Here is a 21,344-nt window from a genome sequence, read left to right on the forward strand (position 1 = left end):
GGCTGCGGAAGATGCAACAGCGTCCCTGGTGCAGCAGCCCAGGCTGGTGAGCAACAGAGGGGCAGTAACTTCCACAGGCAGATGGACAGGCTGTCCAGCACAGGGGTGAGGGGTGGCAGCAGCAGAGACCACAAGTGCAAGCGTTGAGCCACCCATTGCCGGCCATGAACGTACACTGTGAGGTAGATTGTTGAAGAGCATCTGCTGGAAACTTCATCACTAGGTCTTATCAGGAGAAAACAAGATTCTCACAAGTTACCGGATTGGCTCTTGTAAGACAGGCCATGCCAGGCTTCCACAAAGAGCTCTGCCGCTGCCATGAAAGGTCCTGTGAGTGTGCCTGGTGGCTTTGGAGGAAGGTTGCACTTGGTGATGGCCAGGGAGATGTAGAGACTGCCAGGCTCAGCCAGGAGCATATGGCTCATGGAGTGTGACAGAGGGGAAAGATTACTTCTCCCCATGAGGTCCCATGGTGTAATGGTGAGCACTCTGGACTCTGAATCCAGCGATCTGAGTTCAAATCTCAGTGGGACCTTAAGCTTTTGGTTCCCTCAGGGCTTTTCTCAGCATGCTTATACCTTAACAGCATTGCTGTTGAGTCTATTGTTTAATGTTTTCTGATCTTCCTTCTTTCCTGTGCTCCAAGTCCTGGGACTGACGTCAGTGCCTCTTCTCCTGCCCTGTGCCCACCAAATCTCTGCAGCTTTCCTAAACAATGGCCCCTGGCCTCTCTCTTCTCCCTTGTACTTGATCCCTGCTCCTGACTGAGAGGCTCCAGCCTGGCGCACCAAATCACACAAGAGCTGAGGTGGAGATCATGCAGTCTACGCCTGGCTCAAAGCAGGGTCAAGTAGAGGAGGTGGTTCAGGGTCTTTTTTGGTTGAACATTGGATATCTCCAAAGATGGAGACACTCAAGCACTCCCTGAGTGACTGTTTCCCATGTTAGACAACTCTCCCAGTAGAACAAGGTTACTGTGCATGTCCATTCCTTCTTGCTCTCTCCATTTCTCTAAGGCTTTTCTGTCTTTCTCTTGCCTGCTTGCTTATTTTTGTAGCTCTGGTATCACTTCAGGGAGCTGCACCCACAACTGGCAGTGCCCCATGCATAAGGACAGACTCACTGTCATGGGAGAGAGCAGTTGCTCCCTGTTCTTTGCAGAGGTGTTGTCACACTGAGAGGACAAACAACCTTGGGTCTCCAGCAATGGTGCACAAAGTCTTTGATGAGAAGGATGAAATGCAGTGGCACAGAACAGAGAGCAAGAAACCCATCCTCAGGTTTCAGGGAGGCCCAGTGAATGGCCCATTTCTGAAGGACAAGCTCCATATGAAGTGCTTGCCTCTTCCCAATCTGCTCTACCTGATGGCAATTGCAGCCCACCAAGAGCAGTCCCTAACTTCCGCACTCTCCACTCGTTAACAGGACATTCAGGAAAGCAGAAGAGAATGAGCCCTTTCCCATGCAGCTCAGAGCAAAGCAGAGCCAGAGGAGACACGGCGAGTCCTGCTGTGCAGCAAGGGGCGGTGGGGAAAGGTCCCTCCTTCCCGGTTGGATGAGAACACCCAGCCCGTCTGCAAGCCACGGAAACGCTTCTGCTGCTGCAGGGTCCCTGTCTTCCTTCAGCCTCCAGAAGTGATGATCCTCAGGCTTCAGCAGTTCAGAGTGCAGTGTGGTGGCGGAGGCAGATAGAGCCCTGACCCCCCCCAGACCAAGTGAGACCCCTGAAGAGATGGGAACACCCCCGACACTGAGGGAGCTCCCAACAGCAGCTGACAGAGACGATCCCACGGCTGTGCTCTGAGGGAAAGAGGTGAGGATGGGGCCTGGCAGGGTCACCACCACTGGGGAGGCTTCGATGGCCACCGTCGAGTCAGCGCAGCGGGCGACACAGGGCTCACTGCAGCTGCTGGCAAGTGGGGTTGGGCCAGAGGTGCCGCAGGGGCGTGGGGGACAAGGTCTGAAGCAAGACATCTCTGGGTGAGGGAGGCAAAGCTGAAACACAGAGCAGGGAGGGAACTCTTGGCCATTTGCTGAGCAACCATCTGCTGCAGGTGCACATTAGGGTGGGCAGACGTCCTTGCAGCTGAGCCTCATTGATCCCCTTCTGCTTGAAGGAACCTCCCTGTTCCAAGCTCTTCCAGGCAACCCCCATCAAAATGGAAAGTGGTCACAGCTGTTCAACAGTTCTATTGCATGGCCAAGCTGAGGCAGCTAAAGTATCAACCTCACCAACCACAAGGAGCTCTCCAAGGGATCCCTTTTGCCATGTCTGTGAAGTGGAGAACCCATTGGAAAACAAAGAATTCAAGGTACAGGAGGATGATCAAGGAAATGCCTGCATCTTCCTGAAAAAAGGCCCAAACCCAAATTGACCTGCATTTCAAACTACAAAGGGTCATGGGATCAGTCTCCCAGAGCACCTGGGAGTCATCGTGCTGTGCAAGTGTTGGGGAAAACCCTGAACTCCAGGCAAACAAGAGTCATCGTGCCGTGGACTTCAATGGACAGTGTGCACTGGACTCAGACATACCGGAGCTCATAGCCTCATTCTTCCAAAAGTTCTGCTTTCCTCTACACGGTTTCCACACATTTTAGCACCATTTCAGAAGCATCAGGTGCGTCTCTGCAATCTCGTGCTGCTGCTGCCTTCCAAGGTGTTGCCTTTTGGTGGCTGCTCAAGGGCCCATGAGACTCGGTGCACTCCAGAATAATGAAGGTTAGAAAAAACCTCAAGAGGTCCCCTGGGCCGACCTCCTGCTCTCAGCAGACAAATCTTCCCTGGTACCTCAGCGCACTCGGGGCCTTGGCCTGTTAACTTCGGAACAGTGTCACTGTCAGAGAGGTCACTGTCTCCTTGGCAGCCCCTCCAGGGCTGCACTGCAATCCTTCTCACTTTATTTCCTGCAAACACATTTGACATTAGCTTCCTTGTAACTTGTGAGTAATGTGGCTCTTACTCATCAGCCCGTCAGCCTCAGCCCCCCAAGAAGTATCCAAGTGTACCATTTCCCTTAAAGTCACTCCTGTCTCCCTGCAATGTGGTCTGTTGTGATTGGCTGGCAGGACCAGCCACCCCTTCCCCTTTACCTGCGAGTACATCTGCCCAGGAATGACCTTCTCCTGCATACATGGGGGCTCCATGTTGTAAGCTCTGTTACAACTTTACAGTTTTCATACTGCTCTCTGGTTGGCTGACAGCTGTTTCTTGACCCCCATCATATCCACGTACTCTCAGGCAGGCCTGTGATAGGCTGTAAGGACTGGGCAACTCTACCAGTGTCCTCAGAAGCACATCAGGCAAGGAAGCCGCACTCACTAAATACAGGGAAGATGCCGCTTTTGGCAGCATCATTCCCCCTGAGGTCTCCTACTGCTTTGTGATTGCCCGCTGGTTCTCAGCTCTCCCTTTGATCTGTCCACTTCCTCTGGACCAAGAAGTGTTTGCTTGAAAAAAATATAAAATGCAATGGTATTCACTGTGGAACAAATGTAAGCACCTAATGCAAGTGATATTCCTGTGGAAGGCCCATCTCTTGCAGAGCCAGAGGTGGCTTCACAGTCAACATCCAAGCGATCTTGAAGTTCTGGGCACATCAGGTACTCAGATAGCAGGGAGTTCCCTTGCAGGTACTCATGCCATCTTCTTACTGCCAGGCCATGAAGCGCTCAGACAAGGAGAACTTCTGGAAGAGGCCACCTTCGATTGTTATTGAAGAGTGATGGGAATTGAAAGGTCGTTGCCTGGGAAGGGAAGGAGGAACTCATCCTGAACTCCATCATGGATGTTCCCTATGCCACAAGCTTCGCAGTTGGCTCATTGTTGTGGAGGCACCTTTAAATGGCTGCATCCAGCACAGGGCAGCCCCTTACCTCTTCTCACAGAGGCCACCCTGCTGCACCCCCTCTCCCCTCCACTACCAACATCTAGTCACACGTGGCCAATGCAGTGCCCACTGGGAAAACGTACACAGCTCTGCTCCTGGCTGGACCTTTGCGTGGGCAAGGCAGCAGGCAAGGACAAAGAAAGCTCCCATGAGTTCGAGTCAATCACACTGGTGTTTCTCAAAGAACTAGCACCATTCTTTTCTTTTTCTCCACCCCAATGGCCCTGGAGGTCTCCACCTGTGGCTGGGAAGTTGGGAATTGAGCTGCCTGATAGAATGAAGAAACACCTGTCCCTAAGACAGCCACTGCCTTCTGAGGTGAGTCTGTGCTCTGCTGTGCTGTGCTTGCTGCTCCACACAACAGCCTGCCTTGCTGAGGGGCACTGTGGGAGTGCTGGCTGCTGAGAAAGTAGAGGAGAAGATGGCAGTGGCAGAGAGAAGGGGTTGAGGGTGCAGGAATACCATGGTCATGGACGCCCAGAGAGCTGAAGCAGAGCAGTGGAGGGAACACTTCCTGAAAAATGCAAGGGAGAGGCAGTGGCTATGAGGTGTGGGAGAAAATGTCAATTCATAGAATCATAGAATGGTTTGGGTTGGAAGAGACCTCAAAGATCATCTAGTTCCAACCCCCATGCCATAGGCAGGGACACCTTTCCATTACATTAGGTTGCTTAAAGCTTCATCTAACCTGGTCTTGAACACTTCCAGAAATTCATGAGGTCTGCACAGGCCCACCTCTCCAGCCTGTCAAGGTCCCTCAGGATGGCATCCCTTCCCTCCAGCGTGTTGACCACACCACAAAGCTCAGTGTCATCAGCAAACTTGCTGAGGGTGCACTTGATCCCACTGTCCAAGTTGCCAACAGCACCGGCCCCAATACCATTTCCTGAGGAACGTCACTGGTCTCCACTTGGACATCGAGCCACACTTCTTTCCAGGGTTTTACCCCATGATACTCTACCAAGCAGATCTTTCAAGAGGCCAAAGTCTGTTCTCCTGAAGTCCAAGGTAGTGAGCTTGCTGTGTCCTTTCCTTGCTGCCTTAAGGCTAATGATCTCGAACTCCACCATTTCAAGGTCACTATGGCCAAGAGTGCCCTTGAGCTTTACATTCACCACCAGCCCCTCCTTATTGGTGAGAACAAGGTCCAGCATAGCACCTCTCCTTGTTGGTTCCTCTATGACTTGGAGAAGGAAGTTATTATCACTGCATTCCAGGAACTTCCTGGTTTTCTTACATTCTGCTGTGCTGTCTCTCCAACAGATATCAGGATGGCTAAAGTCCCGCATGAGGACCAGGGATTGTTAACATGAGGCTGCTCCTATCTGTCTCTAGAGGGCCTCATCCGCTTGGTCTTCCTGGTCAGGCGGGCTGTAGCAGACCACCACCACAATGTCACCTGTCCCTGCCCTCGATGAAGCTGACTTACTGGATGGAGCATCAGGAATTCCTTTCTGCTGCTCTTCAGGTGCTCTCGGCTTGTCTTGAACAAGCGTGATATTATCCCCCTTCCCCTTCAAGTCTAGTTTTAAGCCCTGTCAGTGAGCTCTGTCAGCTAATGAGCAAAGAATTTCTTCCCACTTTGAGGAAGGTGAATTGCATCTGCTGCCAGCAAGTCTGGTGCCATGTAGGCTATCCCATTGTCAAAAAAGCCAAAATTGTGGTGGTGACACCAGCGACCGAGCCACGTATTAATAGGCTGGTGGTGTCTGTTTCTTCCACAGTTTTTCCACAACTAGAAGGAGAGAGGGAAATCACCCACAACTATTACCCATCTTTTCTTCCTCATGGAGGTCATCCTGATACAGGGGGTAGGCCTTTCTGACCCTGGCCACACCTCTAGTGTAGATGGACCATCATCTTCATGATCCAGCACCAGAGCTTCCACATTCAGAGATTCATAGCTGTTGTTCAGAGGAACCTGGGAAGGCGAGGTGGGGACGGAGAGGCTCACATGCTACCTGAGCACAGCCTTGCCTCCAGTCCCTCCTTTCCTTTAAGCTACTGCCCAGAGAGCTGGAGCACAGCAGTGCAGGGTACGTGTGCTGAAAGATGCTAAGGAGAGACAGTGAGTGAGGAGTGGGGGAAAAAATCAATTAGCAGAGGATATTTTGATCCATCAACCTCTGCGTTATGGGACCAGCAAGCTTCCGTTGAGCCACTCTGCTCCTCTCAGCACCCCATCCAAGACATTCCAGAGCCGGCCTGGCACTCCCTGGCACTGCCAGTGATACAAACCATCCTCCCTCCTCGCAAGCTGTTCCTCAGAAGCAGTCATCTCCTGATCTGTTCTCTCTTTGATCTTTCATCAAGTATATGGTAAAACAATAAACCATGTCTGAAGTAGAGCCAATATTGTTTAACCAAGGACATATATGCTTCTTGGTTAATGGACAGTGGACCTGGCTGAGGAACAAGTATACAATTGTGTCCTGAGTTGAACCAATACCTTATAGGGAATAAAAGAGGAAAGGACTGCTTCCTGAAAGTCCCTCATAATACCACCAGGGACCACCAGAAGAACTGGTGCCAAAGCCAGTTTTTTTTTCCGTAGATTCTGAGCTAAAGCCTAGAAGAATGACCCAGCATAGAGAGGAAAGCTGTTACATATGTATTAGGTAGGCTGGATCTTGTGTAAAACTCTTGAATAGATATTGCAGCTTCTCTCGTGGTCGGTGTGCTTGATGTGTGGAAAATCCACTGAGCACCCAGGCCTGAATGAATACAGTACGTCTCATGAGCGTGTGAAATTGGATCATTGCAGGCCAAGCACACATGCCCTGTTTGGACAACACCAGCACTTGTGCTCACTCCTCTTTCCCTTCCTCTATCCTGTGCCCTCACAGAGAAGAGCTGCTCTCCACTGAGTGCATGAGGGCTGCAACCCTGCCCAGAAATCCAGCTCCCAGGGGGAGGTGCAAAAGTCAGTTCTCTGCTGGCAAAGCAGGCAGACAGGGACACTTAGCATAGAATTACCAAGGGAAGTAATTCTCCCATTTTAGCTGTGCATATAGCAGTGCCCCAACCTAATGCATGGAGGACCCCCATATAGAGGAAAGGAGAGTTACTGTATGTTCCAGTACGGTTGTGTTGACCTATCAGATGTCTCATACTAAGGGATGAGCTGATTTGTTACTGTTGCTCGCACATCAGCATGTGTTTGTCCCGTTGCACGTGTTGTGGACGTAGGGCCAGTGGGATGTAGATCTTCAATGTTGTACAGCACTGTCCTGTGCAGGTGGAGTGGTTTTACACTAGATGCTGTTGGATTGCTGTTCTGCCTGTGGCTGTATGCCTGGGGGTTTGTGAAAGACAAATCTCCTGCTGTTTATCGTCAGTATGGGGAGTCCTCAGCCATTGAGAGCTGGTTTAAGGTAGGTCTCCAGGTCACCCTGAGGTAAAAGCTCAGCCCTAGGCAGTGTGCCTTCCTCTGAGCAAGCTGCATAGCAGTTAGTGCTTTGACTTTGACAGCTCCTGGGAGGGCCCTGCCCTGCCCTGCCCAACAGCTCCCAGCTTGTCCTCCTTCCTGGCACAGCCCTGCCCTTGTGGCTCCCTGACAGCCAAGGGCTGCCTCCACCTCCACCCCAGCCTTCCACAAAGCCAGAGAAACGCCTCCTCTCTGTACCTGATGCCATTCCTGTTCTGCCCAACTCTGCTGGGATTGGAGGTGGCACCCAATTTCCCCAGGACAGGTCCAGACCTGTCGGACTGGGTGATCCCCAGCCCTGGATTCTGTGAGATGTTCCAGGAAGGCTCTGGGCAGCTGGAGCTGGTAGATCCTGTTGGTGAGGATGAGGGACAAGGAGGCAGCACCAAAGCCTGCACGTTTGTGCTCTGTCTGCTCGTACCTTGTACCACCCCCAGGCCAGAGCATGTATCAGTCAGAGGAGACAAAAGCAAAAGCGAGATGGAGAAGGCTGGAATGTGTGTGCAGATATGAGCGTGAGGAGTGTCTCTGTGGCATGCTAGCTACAGAGGCTACTGCTCAGGGCAGAGAATTTGACTGCAGATCAAGAGGTTCCTGGCTCAGCTCCAGCTCCCCCTTCCACTGCCCCTTTCCTTCTTCATCCATGCTGCCAACACCTCTCAGGTTCTCTTTGTTGCGCTGCTTCTGCCACCCTCAGTGGAATTGCTGTAGGGAAGAGCAAGAGGCTCTTCCCTCCTTCTCCAGGCTCTCTCTGAATGGACTCCTCAGAGTTTCCCTTCTCCTTAAGATGCTGCACCACCTATGCTGGCAACCAGCAGCCCCTCTTCCTCTCAGGGGCTGTGACAGAGCAAACCCACCAGGGTCTGTGATGGCACAGGTAGTCTCCTGATGCCACTGGTTTTGTCCCAAAACTTGGGTTCAACAACTGGTGTGCAAAGATCCAGTCCAGACATAAAGTGAAGGTGTTTTCTTTTATTACACAGATACGTATCTATGGGTGCCTGTCCCAAGACAGCACACCGAGGCTCCAAATCGATGGTTATTTATTAACAAGGCATTAACATGTTCGTTTTCCCAATACATATACATTGTTTTCCTTTTAAACAATTGGTTAAAATATCTTCGTCTAGCATGTAAATTAGTGTGCATGTTTAATCCTTTTTTGTCCAGCCTTGGTAAGGCAGTATCTCAGATCTGTGATGTGTCTTCACTTCGTTGTTAGCAATGAGGTCCATGTATGTGCAGTAGAAACTCTTTTGTAGCTCCTAGTTGGCGCTGGCCCCTTCTCTTCCCTGCACTTGCCTGCTACTCCTCACCAATCTGCCTTTGTGAGACCTAAAGTGAGGGGCACTTTGTGAAAGCTAGAAAGACCTCAGATGCAGGAATTGTCTTCCCTTCATCTTTAGCAAAGAGGGCCATGTTGTGCAGGCTCTCTTTGGAGATGAGCGGCTGTAGTTTCAGGTGTAGGGAAGGCAGCTGGTTGGCATCTGCTGCTTGGGATGTGTGGTGAAGTCAGGCTCTCAAGTTCTACTCAAGAAGCAACAAAAGTGGACTTGTCCTCCCCCAGCTTGCCTACCATGTAAATTGGAAGAAGACAATCCCATTTACCCAGACATTTCTAGGGAAAGGCAAGAACACCTGTGGTAGGAGGCAAAGAGGTTTTTTGCTGAGTGAGTCCCTGGCCCTGGGTGCCCTGTGCAGCTGGAGGGACTGTGTCTGTAGAGTTGAGTGCCATGGCTGCAGTGTGGTCAATTGTCGGGAGCCCAAAAGGGGACTGTGGCCCGTAGTTGGCAGGATTCGAACCTGCGCGGGGAAACCCCAATGGATTTCTAGTCCATCGCCTTCACCACTCGGCCACAACTACCTGCTCTGGCTTTCTCTGCCCTGCTGAATACATGCCCGGTCCAAGGACACCTGACTCCCTCGGAGTTTCCATGTCAAGTCTCTGCAATTGGGACCTGCACTGGCACAGCAGGCACCTGGTGCCAGCCTTCCAGAAGCCTTGTGAGGCAGAAGCCCAGGGCCTACAGCTGCAGCTCCCAGCATCTTCTTCTCAGTCAGGCATTGTCGCGGACTGCCTGTGTCTTCTTCCAATGGGTCGCAACCAAACGGCTGTTGCGACCACAACGTATTCCACAATCAGAAGGCTCTTCTTAAACTCACTGCTATCTTAGTCCAACAGAGAGCTCCAACTCTCACTCTCTAGGGGGCTCCTGCCACTCCAAACTCCAGGAGGGAAATGCCCCACTCCCTCTTGGGAGTGCCCCACCTTTAAGCCTCCATGGGTCACGTGATCTCCAGCCAATCAACGTGACTCAGCACCTGTCTTGATGAGGCACAGGTGCTTCTCATGTAGCAGCCAGGAAACTTCCCCGACAAGGCATCTGCGATATCTTGCCACAGGGGACACTTTCCCTCCCCAGTTGGTATCTCTCCTGCTCCCAGGGAAGAAGGGAAGGCAGCTGTCTGGAGACATCCACAGGTGATGGTAGTTGTTGGGTGGGATATTAGACCCTGCTTTGCTTCTCAAATTTATCTGAGGATGTCTCCAGCCTGCTGTGAGCACTAAGGTGGGGACAGTCCCCCAGGGAAGACGATGACCTCCCAGCAGCACCCCCAGCCTCTTGGGGACCTAGGGTGGTGCCAGCCCTGGAACAAAGACCATGACTGACATGCAGGTTTCCTGGTGCATAGAGGGAATGGTTTGTGAGAGTGGGAGAGATCTATGGAAAGGGCAAGGTGGAGCCTGGCTGAGGAAAAGCGTGGAGGGGCAAAGTGAGAATACAAAGGAGGTGTGGGTGACTTGAAGGGAGACATGAGAGAGTTTGTTTTGGGTGAATGCGCATGTCCAGAGCTTTTTTCCAGCACTGGCAAGCATTGTCTAATTCCTGAGCATGGACCAAAATACTAAAAGACCCACAAAAATGATCTTTTCAATTGCTAGATGAAAGTAGCTCTGATTCCCTTTTGGCTCTGGAGCAGGAATATTTGGAAAATGGCACTAAGGAGTCAGTGCGGAGGTGCTGCATCTGGCAGGGTCTGTCTGCCTACAGAGCAGGGGTGGGAGGTGGTTGCAGTTGAGAGGGTGAGCATGAGGAGTGGGTTAAGGAACTATGTGCACTGGACGCTGAAAGGAGGAGGCCGGCCAGTATGCTGTTTGAGTGTGTGGTGGGAGGAGGCCTGTCCTTTAAGTAAGGGCTCAAAGGCCTGTCTGTCTGATCTGAAGTCACCCTGCAGACACACCTAGCCTGCCCAGGCTCCTGCACTGTAGAGGTATCTTGGAACTGGAGATAAGCATGTTCCTGGTAACTAAGAACTGAGACACCCTCATTTCTTTTGCAGCTTATAGCCTGTGGGCCAAAGCGAATACAAGAAGCCACTCAAATCCAATCTTGGCATGGGGTGGTGTAGAGGGTCAAATCCAATCTTGGCATGGAGGGTTTAGGTTGACACAGTATTTACAGACTCCCACTCTGTCATCAGCAATACTAGGAGTAGGTGGAGTTGAAAAGATAAGGACCCTGATTGTGCATGCTCTGTTCCCTACTGTGATGCCCACCCTAAATCCACCTTGTAGCCACATCGCCTACATCCAGAACTGAAAACCGGTGTTTTCCTCCTTTCCACTCCATACCCATCCCCTGGAGTTTATTGCCGCAACATCAGTGAAAGAGAGAACTGCCATGTCTCTATTTAACATGAAATTTCTGAAGAAAATTTGAGAGCCCTGACAATTTAACTCAAAAGTTCTGTACTAACATTCACATGAATAATTGGTTGAACAACTCCTCTTGAAAACTGGTTCCTGTCTTTCATACGATCATCGAATGGTTTACATTGGAAGAGACCTTAGAAGGTCGTCTAGTTCCAAACCCCCTGCCACGAGCATTGACACATTCCACTAGATCAGGTTGCTCAAAGCTTTATCCAACCTGGCCTTGAACACATCCAGGGATGGGGCATCCACGACTTCCTGGGCAACCTGTTCCCAGGTTTCACCACCCTTATTGTAAAATGTTTCTTCCTTATATCTAATTGAAATCTCCCCTCTTCCAGTTTAAAGTCATTGCCCCTTGTCCTGTCACTACACATCCTTGACAAATGTCCCTCTCCAGCTTTCTTGTAGCCCTTTAGGTACTGGAAGGCAGATAGAAGGCCTCCCCGAAGCCTTCTCTTTTCCAGGCTGAACATGCACAAATCTCTCAGCCTCTCTTCATAGCAGAGGTGCTCCAGCCTTCGCATCATCTTTGTGGCCCTCCTCTGCACCCGTTCTACAGCTCCATGTCTTTCTTGCGTTGGGAACTCCAGAGCTGAAGGCAGTACTCCAGTTGGGGCCTCACCAGAGCAGAGTAGAGGGGCAGAATCACCTCCCTGTCCTCTGCCAGGGAATGTCCAGGCCAGGCAGTGAAAAGTCACTCCGTCCTCAGCAGACATGCAAGACCCACTGTGGACACGGGCAGAAGAAATGAGATCAGTTCTTAAATACTTTCAGTGGCAGGACTCAAGGTTGACCCTGAGAGATACCACAGGTCTGTGATCATCAGGTTACAGACTCATACTCTGTTTCCCTGAGGCTTTTAGGATTTTTCTTGCCTGCTTACTTCTCTCTGGATCTCTGGTATCATTTCAGGGATCTCTACCCACAATTGGTGATAACCTCAGGACAAAGACCAGTGTTCTTCCTTGCAGAGCAGGTGGCTGACTGAGGGGAGGAGAACAAACCACCACAAGTCTCCAGCGATGCTGCACAAAGTCTTTAATGAGAAGGAGAAAATGCAGTGGCACAGAAGCGAGAGCAATAAATGTGTCTGCTGGGTTCAGAGAGGCCCAGAGAATGACCCATTTCCAAAGGCAGGTTCCACACAAAGTGCTTAAACTACCATGTTCTGCTCTACCTGATGGCAATTGTGGCCCATCAAGAGCAGTCCCTAACTCCCACAGCCTCCCACTATCAGTAGGAGGTTCAGCAAAGCAGAAGAGAATGAGTCCTTTCTCAAGGAGCTCAGAGCAAAGCAGAGCAAGAGGAGACCCAGCGATTCCTTGTTGTGCAGTGCGGAGCAGCGGGCACAGGTTCCTTCTGCCAGGTGGGATGCGGACACTCAGCCCGGCTGCAAGCCATCGCCATGCTTCTGCTGCTGCAGGGTCCTTGTCTTCCTTCCTCCTCTGAAAGGGATGATCCACCGGTTTCAGCAGTTAAAACTATATTGGGGTGGGGGAGGCAGGCAGAGCCCTGACCCCCCCAGACCGAAGGAGCCCCCTGAAGAGATGGGAACACCCCCGACACTGAGGGAGCTCCCAACAGCAGCTGACAGAGACGATCCCACGGCTGTGCTCTGAGGGAAAGAGGTGAGGATGGGGCCTGGCAGGGTCACCACCACTGGGGAGGCCTGGATGGCCACCGTCGAGTCAGCGCAGCGGGCGACACAGGGCTCACTGCAGCTGCTGGCAAGTGGGGTTGGGCCAGAGGTGCCGCAGGGGCGTGGGGGACAAGGTCTGAAGCAAGACATCTCTGGGTGAGGGAGGCAAAGCTGAAACACAGAGAAGAGAGAAAACCCAGACCTCAACATCACCCTGTCTATCGTTTCTTCAGCTGCTTCTGCAGATACTCTTTGCACAGGAAGGCTGATCCACTGTGGAGACAGGGCCCAGCACAGTGGGTTTAGGGCATCTGTGCAAAGACTGCATACCCATTGCTAGAACAAACATTGCTGCATTGAAAGCGGCACTGGATGCCCTTGGCCATTTGGTTCGAGACCATCTGCTGCATGTGCATATTCTGGCGGACAGACCTCCCTGCAGCTGAGCCCCATTCATCCCATTCTGCTTCTTGAAAGGACCCCCTCTTCCCAGCTCTCCCCAGCCCTGCCCATTCAAAGAGAAAGAGGTCAGAACTGTTCAACAGCTCTATTGCATGGCCAAGCTGAGGCAGCCCAAGTATCAACCTGAGCAGTCCCCAGGAGAGCAGTTCAGCCCACAGGGAGACATGGAGCGGACTCAGGCTTACCTTGTTCCTCGAGGAAAGGGAGGCAAGAGAGAAGGATGTGGAGCCTGCAGCAGCACAGGCTTTTATGCTGTGTCCCAGAGCCCCAGGAGGCCACAAACATTCCTTGATCATGAACCATCTAAACGCCTAGTTGTTGCTGTTTCCTAAAGCCTCAATGGTGATTAAGCTCTTGCCTTTTTCACCTGAAATATTGTGCTCCACTTCATACCACTGAATATCCAAACAATTCATCTGTGTCCCAGCTTCATAAGGCCAATGAACTCCAAGGTCTCAGACTGGTGTGCAGGGAGATTTTAAGCGGGTTTGTGTGATAGAGACTGCCTTCGTCACATTGCCTGCCTGATGGTGAGTACGGCTTCCAGTCATGGTCAAATTCAGCTATAGAGTCACTTCTCAAGAGTTTTATGTGCTGAGGCTGAGGTTAAATGTGAGAGACTTTTCTCCTCATGGATCATCGTAAAAACACAAGACGCAGTGGGTAAATTCAGACAGAGTGTCAAGACTACACAATCCCATTTAGGATAAGAGACTGACCTCTGCAGGGACATGGCAAAGGTCAACATCAAGGAACGATCACAGTGTGCTGCAGGGAAGCCCCTTGTGGGCAGGAGTGAGGGCCACCAAGACCTTTGTTTACACTCATCAGGATCTGCCACAGTCTTTTTTTTCACCCCAAGAGCCCAGGGAACAAAGGCAGAATAATAAAAATGCAGAGCTGTCCAGAGAGTCAGGCAGGTCTCTTTCAAGAGACCTCTCCATGGGATCTCTCTTGCCATATCTGCTGACAACTTGACCAGACCCTCACATTTCTTCCAACCAGAGGTGTGGGCTCAGCTTGGGAAGTGGAGAACCTTTTGGAAACAAACAAATCAAGGTGTGGGAGGATGATCAAAGCGATGCTTGTGTCTTCCCTGAAGGAGACCCACACTCCAATTGACCTGTTTTGGTCAGCAAGTTCACCCAACGGCACAAAGTCTGGTTGGTCTGCTATAGAGGAGAGGTGCAGGGCACAGAGTCAAAAGCTCACAGATATTTTCCTGGGTCAAGGATGGGATGGCCCATTCCATGCATTTCAAACTACAAAAGGACATGAGATCAGCCTCCCAGAGCACCTGGGAGTCATTGTATTATGGAAGAGTTGGGAAAAACCCTGATCTCCAGGCAAACATGAGTCACCCTGCTGTGAACTTTGGTAGACATGGTGTCCTAGCTTCAAGCATGCCACAGATAGCAGAGCTCAAAGCCTCATTATTCCAAAGTTCTGCTTTCCTCAAAGGCATTTCCACACATTTTAGCACCACTCCTGAGCCAACTGGTGCTTCTCTGCAATCTTGTACTGCTACAGCCTTCCAAAGAATTGCGTTTTGGTGGCTGCTCAGGGGCTCATGTGACTCAGTGCAGCTCAGGATAATGAAGGTTAGAAAGGACCACTGGACGTCGTCTGGGATGACTTCCTGCTCTGAGTAGGCAAAATTACCCATTTACCTCAGGAAGTTCTTGGTCTTGTCCCATTGAGTTCTCAACAGTGTCATTGTTGGAGAGGTCACTGTCTCCTGTGCAGCTCTTCCAGGGCTGCACTCACTCTGTGCCACTGGGAAATGGCCGTGAGGGTGTCAGCACTGGTGAGTAGATCTCAGGGTTATGGTGTAAGTTCTGGAAATGTGATGAATAGAAGTTTTCTTGTGGTCCGTATAATAACACCTCAAGGACTCCCACTTCTCTGTCTCACTCTCCGCCATGTTGTTTCATCCTACTTTTAAAACCCACCTACTGCGACCTTTGATCTGAATGAGCCAAAAGGCCAGAGTGTGCTCCATGGTACCATGAAGAGCTCAAGGGCTGGATGTGTGCATGGAATGCCTCCTGCTCTGTGTTTTGCTTTCATGCCAGTGACTAGAAGCCCATTCTGAGCAGAAGGGCTGGAATGTGGAGCCAAAGTCTGTCCCAGCAGAGATTTCACTGTAAATCCTGATAGGAGCCTTCAATCCTAATGTCTCTAGGCATATCAAGGACAAGAGGGTCATTAGGGGCTGTCAACATGGCTTCACTAAGGGGAAGTCGTGCTTGACAAACCTGATAGCCTTTGATGAGGACATCACCCAGTGGGTGGATGATGGTAGAGCAGTGGATGTGGTCTATCTTGACTTCAGTAAAGCATTTGACACAGTCTCCCACAGAATCCTCACAGCTAAACTGAAGAAATGTGGTCTGGATGATCGGGTAGTGAGGTGGATTGTGAACTGGCTGAAGGATAGAAGCCAGAGAGTAGTGGTCAATGGGACAGAGTCCAGTTGGAGGCCTGTATCCAGTGGAGTCTCTCAAGGGTCGGTACTGGGACCTGTATTGTTCAACATATTCATCGATCACTTGGATGAGGGAATAGAGTGCACGGTCAGCAAATTTGCTGATGACACTAAACTGGGAGGAGGGGCTGGCACATCTGAAGGCTGTGCTGCCATTCAGAGAGACCTGGGCAGGCTGGAGAGTGGGGCGGGGAGAAATTTAATGAAATACAACAAGGTCAAGTGTAGAGTCTTGCATCTGGGTAAGAACAACCCCATGTACCAGTACAAGTTGGGGACTGCACTGTTGAGGAACAGCACAGAGGAAAGGGACCTGGGGGTCCTGGTGGGCAGCAGGATGACCATGAGCCAGCAATGTGCCCTTGTGGCCAAGCAGGCCAATGGCATCCTGGGGTGTATTAGGATGGGTGTGGTTAGTAGGTCGAGAGAGGTTCTCCTCCCCCTCTACTTTGCCCTGGTGAGGCCGCATCTGGAATATTGTGTCCAGTTCTGGGCCCCTCAGTTCAAGAAGGACAAGGAACTGCTGGAGAAAGTCCAGCGCAGGGCCACAAAGATGATGAAGGGAGTGGAGCATCTCCCTTATGAGGAAAGGCTGAGGGAGCTGGGTCTCTTTAGCTTGGAGAAGAGGAGATTGAGGGGGGACTTCATCAATGTTTATAAATATGTAAAGGGTGACTGTCATGAGGATGGAGCCAGGCTCTTCTTAGTGGCATCCAATGACAGGACAAGGGGAAATGGATATAAGCTGGAACATAGGAGGTTCTGCTTAAACATGAGGAAGAACTTCTTCCCAGTAAGGGTAACAGAACACTGGAACAGGCTTCCCAGAGAGGTTGTGGAGTCTCCTTCTCTCGAGATGTTCAAAACCTGCCTGGACACGTTCTTGTGTGATCTAATCTAGGTGGTCCTGCTCCGGCAGGTGGATTGGACTAGATGATCCTTTGAGGTCCCTTCCAATCCCTAACATTCTGTGATTCTGTGATCCTAATCTTGATAGTCAACGCTTGTCCACATCCAGACCTTACGCTGTAAGCTCGGGATCTTCTCACCAGTGCTGGCACCCTCACTGCCATCTCCCAGTGGCCCACTTGTGGTCCCGAGAGGCTCAGCTGTGAGAGACCCTGGCTGGTAGGATGGGGACTGGACCTCAAGCTCTTGCTCAGGTGATAGCGTTCCTCTTTGGTGGCTACATGGTTGGAATGAGTCATCTCAAAAGGTCCTTTCAAACCCAAGATGTTTGATGAAAGCTGAGGAGAGGGATCGTTGCCCTCCCCTTGACACTGCAGAGGCTACATCTAGGTGGGTGTGTCTCATTTTGGGTCCCCACGGACAAGAGAGGTACTGGCAGAGGACCTGGCATAACGTAAGGGCTGGAGCACATGACGTATGGGTGAGGATGAGAACACTAGGTTAGTGGAGCCTAGCAGGGATAAGCAAGGTGAGGAGCAGAGGATGGATGTAACTGCAAAAGGGCAAGAGGTCCAGAGCCTGCTGAGGTACCAGGAAAGATTGATCTGCTTGGAGCAGTGGATGGGAGTGAAGGACCAGCAGAGGTCCATTCCAACCTTCATTATTCTGGGTGCAGAGTCACACGAGCCCTTGAGCAGCCATCAAAAGGCAATGCCTTGGAAGGCCACTGCAGCAGGAGACAGCAGAGAAGCACCAGTTGTTTCCAGAGTCTATGAGCCCTGTTATTCCTGGCATGCCTGAGGCCAGGACACCATGGCCTCTGAAGTTCACAGCAGGGTGATTCATGTTTGCTGGGCCTTCAGGGTTTTTCCCAACTCTTCCACAATATAGTGTCTTCTCTTCCACGAAGGACGCAGGCATCTCTTTGATCTCAAAACCATGCTGTGGTGGAGCTTGATGAGTGTAAGTAAGGTCCTCCTGGTCATCACTCCTGCCTGCAGGGAGTTACCCTCCATCCCATAATGGTCTTTCCTTGTCGTTGACTTTTGTCACATCTCTGGAAATGTGAGTCTGTTTTCCCATATGGTTTTGTGCAGTCTTGACTTTCTATCTGAACTTACCTGATGTATCCTGTGTGCCTACGGTGATCCATGGGGAGAATTTTCTCTCAGGGTTAGTCAAAGTGTCTGCACTGAGAGCACTTGAAAGTTGAATCAAGGAGTCACTCTGTCCCATCCCACTCAGTGGGGCTGAGTAGACATGAGCTTTTGGAATTCTCTGCGTGGTAGCCAGGAGTCACAACAATGACGCAAAAGGTTTGACTGAAAACAAAGCTTTACTTGGCATTTACAAAAGATGGTAACTATGAATGACACGACTTCTAACAGAACGGGGTTGTAATGGATATTGACTTGCAAAAACTTACGAACAAACTTACAAACTTACACCAACAAACTTACACCAATGTTACCCCTATGTGCCTACTAGTCAAGTCAAGGATAGAGAAGAAAGACGAAAACAAAAGGAGAGATAAGAGTAATGATATCACCACCCTTGGATCCAGCAGCAGTCTCTGCTGGTGGTCAGGGTCCTCTGGTGGTGGGTGTGCTTGACTCACAAACCGAGAGGCTTGCCCATTCTCCTTTTATATCCTCAGGGTGCCTGCTGTCCCTCTTCAGGCAAGGAGTCCTGTTGTGCATGTGCAATTGTTCATACAATTTCACAAAAGTTCTCAAAATGAGTCAGTGGGCACAGGGGTTCTTGGTGGTCTCACCATCCTGTTCTGCACAGTTGACTGAGCATTGACCATTAATGTTCATGCAAGTGTTTAACTTCCATTCCTACGTGGCATCTCAGAGGGAGAGAGGTGGGTTTCTCAAGACAGCACCCCACCTCTGCAGGGTCCTGCTTGCCTGACACAGTCCCTTATTGAGTGAGGAAGTTTGCTTGCAGAGATACAAAGGAGTGACTGGCTTCTTGTATTCCCTTTGGCCCACAGGCTATAAGCTGCAAAAGAAATGAGGGTGTCTCAGTTCTTAGTTACCAGGAACATGCTTATCTCCAGTTCCAGGATGCCTCTACAGTGCAGGAGCCTGGGCAGGCTAGGTGTGTCTGCAGGGTGACTTCAGATCAGACAGGCCTTTGAGCCCTTACTTAAAGGACAGGCCTCCTCCCACCACACACTCAAACAGCATACTGGCCGGCCTCCTCCTTTCAGCGTCCAGTGCACATAGTTCCTTAACCCACTCCTCATGCTCACCCTCTCAACTGCAACCACCTCCCACCCCTGCTCTGTAGGCAGACAGACCCTGCCAGATGCAGCACCTCCGCACTGACTCCTTAGTGCCATTTTTCAAATATTCCTGCTCCAGAGCCAAAAGGGAATCAGAGCTACTTTCATCTAGCGATTGAAAAGATCATTTTTGTGGGTCTTTTAGTATTTTGGTCCATGCTCAGGAATTAGACAATGCTTGCCAGTGCTGGAAAAAAGCTCTGGACATGCGCATTCACCCAAAACAAACTCTCTCATGTCTCCCTTCAAGTCACCCACACCTCCTTTGTATTCTCACTTTGCCCCTCCACGCTTTTCCTCAGCCAGGCTCCACCTTGCCCTTTCCATAGATCTCTCCCACTCTCACAAACCATTCCCTCTATGCACCAGGAAACCTGCATGTCAGTCATGGTCTTTGTTCCAGGGCTGGCACCACCCTAGGTCCCCAAGAGGCTGGGGGTGCTGCTGGGAGGTCATCGTCTTCCCTGGGGGACTGTCCCCACCTTAGTGCTCACAGCAGGCTGGAGACATCCTCAGATAAATTTGAGAAGCAAAGCAGGGTCTAATATCCCACCCAACAACTACCATCACCTGTGGATGTCTCCAGACAGCTGCCTTCCCTTCTTCCCTGGGAGCAGGAGAGATACCAACTGGGGAGGGAAAGTGTCCCCTGTGGCAAGATATCGCAGATGCCTTGTCGGGGAAGTTTCCTGGCTGCTACATGAGAAGCACCTGTGCCTCATCAAGACAGGTGCTGAGTCACGTTGATTGGCTGGAGATCACGTGACCCATGGAGGCTTAAAGGTGGGGCACTCCCAAGAGGGAGTGGGGCATTTCCCTCCTGGAGTTTGGAGTGGCAGGAGCCCCCTAGAGAGTGAGAGTTGGAGCTCTCTGTTGGACTAAGATAGCAGTGAGTTTAAGAAGAGCCTTCTGATTGTGGAATACGTTGTGGTCGCAACAGCCGTTTGGTTGCGACCCATTGGAAGAAGACACAGGCAGTCTGCGACAATGCCTGACTGAGAAGAAGATGCTGGGAGCTGCAGCTGTAGGCCCTGGGCTTCTGCCTCACAAGGCTTCTGGAAGGCTGGCACCAGGTGCCTGCTGTGCCAGTGCAGGTCCCAATTGCAGAGACTTGGCATGGAAACTCCGAGGGAGTCAGGTGTCCTTGGACCGGGCATGTATTCAGCAGGGCAGAGAAAGCCAGAGCAGGTAGTTGTGGCCGAGTGGTGAAGGCGATGGACTAGAAATCCATTGGGGTTTCCCCGCGCAGGTTCGAATCCTGCCAACTACGGGCCACAGTCCCCTTTTGGGCTCCCGACAATTGACCACACTGCAGCCATGGCACTCAACTCTACAGACACAGTCCCTCCAGCTGCACAGGGCACCCAGGGCCAGGGACTCACTCAGCAAAAAACCTCTTTGCCTCCTACCACAGGTGTTCTTGCCTTTCCCTAGAAATGTCTGGGTAAATGGGATTGTCTTCTTCCAATTTACATGGTAGACAAGCTGGGGGAGGACAAGTCCACTTTTGTTGCTTCTTGAGTAGAACTTGAGAGCCTGACTTCACCACACATCCCAAGCAGCAGATGCCAACCAGCTGCCTTCCCTACACCTGAAACTACAGCCGCTCATCTCCAAAGAGAGCCTGCACAACATGGCCCTCTTTGCTAAAGATGAAGGGAAGACAATTCCTGCATCTGAGGTCTTTCTAGCTTTCACAAAGTGCCCCTCACTTTAGGTCTCACAAAGGCAGATTGGTGAGGAGTAGCAGGCAAGTGCAGGGAAGAGAAGGGGCCAGCGCCAACTAGGAGCTACAAAAGAGTTTCTACTGCACATACATGGACCTCATTGCTAACAACGAAGTGAAGACACATCACAGATCTGAGATACTGCCTTACCAAGGCTGGACAAAAAAGGATTAAACATGCACGCTAATTTACATGCTAGACGAAGATATTTTAACCAATTGTTTAAAAGGAAAACAATGTATATGTATTGGGAAAACGAACATGTTAATGCCTTGTTAATAAATAACCATCGATTTGGAGCCTCGGTGTGCTGTCTTGGGACAGGCACCCATAGATACATATCTGTGTAATATAAGAAAACACCTTCGCTTTATGTCTGGACTGGATCTTTGCACACCAGTTGTTGAACCCAAGTTTTGGGACAAAACCAATGTTATCAGGAGACTACCCGTGCCATCACAGACCCTGGTGGGTTTGCTCTGTCACAGCCCCTGAGAGGAAGAGGGGCTGCTGGTTGCCAGCCTAGGTGGTGCAGCATCTTAAGGAGAAGGGAAACCCTGAGGGGCCCATTCAGAGAGAGCCAGAAGAAAGAACAAAGGTGAGAAGGAGGGAAGAGCCTCTTGCTGATGCACAGTCTGTTCCCTGCAGCAATTCCACTGAGGGTGGCAGACGCAGCGCAACAAGAAGCCTAGAGGTGCTCGACAGCATGGATGAACACTTGAACACTTCCACGGATTGTGGATGCCACATCCCTGGAAGTGTTCAAGGCCAGGTTGGACGAGGCTTTGAGCAAC

The 21,344-nt window shown here is 51.0% G+C and overlaps 3 non-coding genes across 3 annotated transcripts; 2 read left to right on the forward strand and 1 right to left on the reverse strand.

The window, feature by feature from the left end:
* Window positions 1-463: 463 nt before the first annotated feature.
* Window positions 464-535, forward strand: TRNAQ-CUG (transfer RNA glutamine (anticodon CUG)). The gene has a single exon. It is a non-coding gene; the product is annotated as a tRNA-Gln (tRNA).
* An 8,561-nt stretch (window positions 536-9,096) lies between these two features.
* On the reverse strand, window positions 9,097-9,178 carry TRNAS-AGA (transfer RNA serine (anticodon AGA)). The gene has a single exon. It is a non-coding gene; the product is annotated as a tRNA-Ser (tRNA).
* A 10,833-nt stretch (window positions 9,179-20,011) lies between these two features.
* TRNAS-AGA (transfer RNA serine (anticodon AGA)) lies at window positions 20,012-20,093 on the forward strand. Its single transcript has one exon. It is a non-coding gene; the product is annotated as a tRNA-Ser (tRNA).
* Window positions 20,094-21,344: the final 1,251 nt, after the last annotated feature.

This window comes from Tauraco erythrolophus, chromosome 14, assembly GCF_009769465.1.
Source record: "Tauraco erythrolophus isolate bTauEry1 chromosome 14, bTauEry1.pri, whole genome shotgun sequence".
Lineage (NCBI taxonomy): Eukaryota > Metazoa > Chordata > Aves > Musophagiformes > Musophagidae > Tauraco > Tauraco erythrolophus.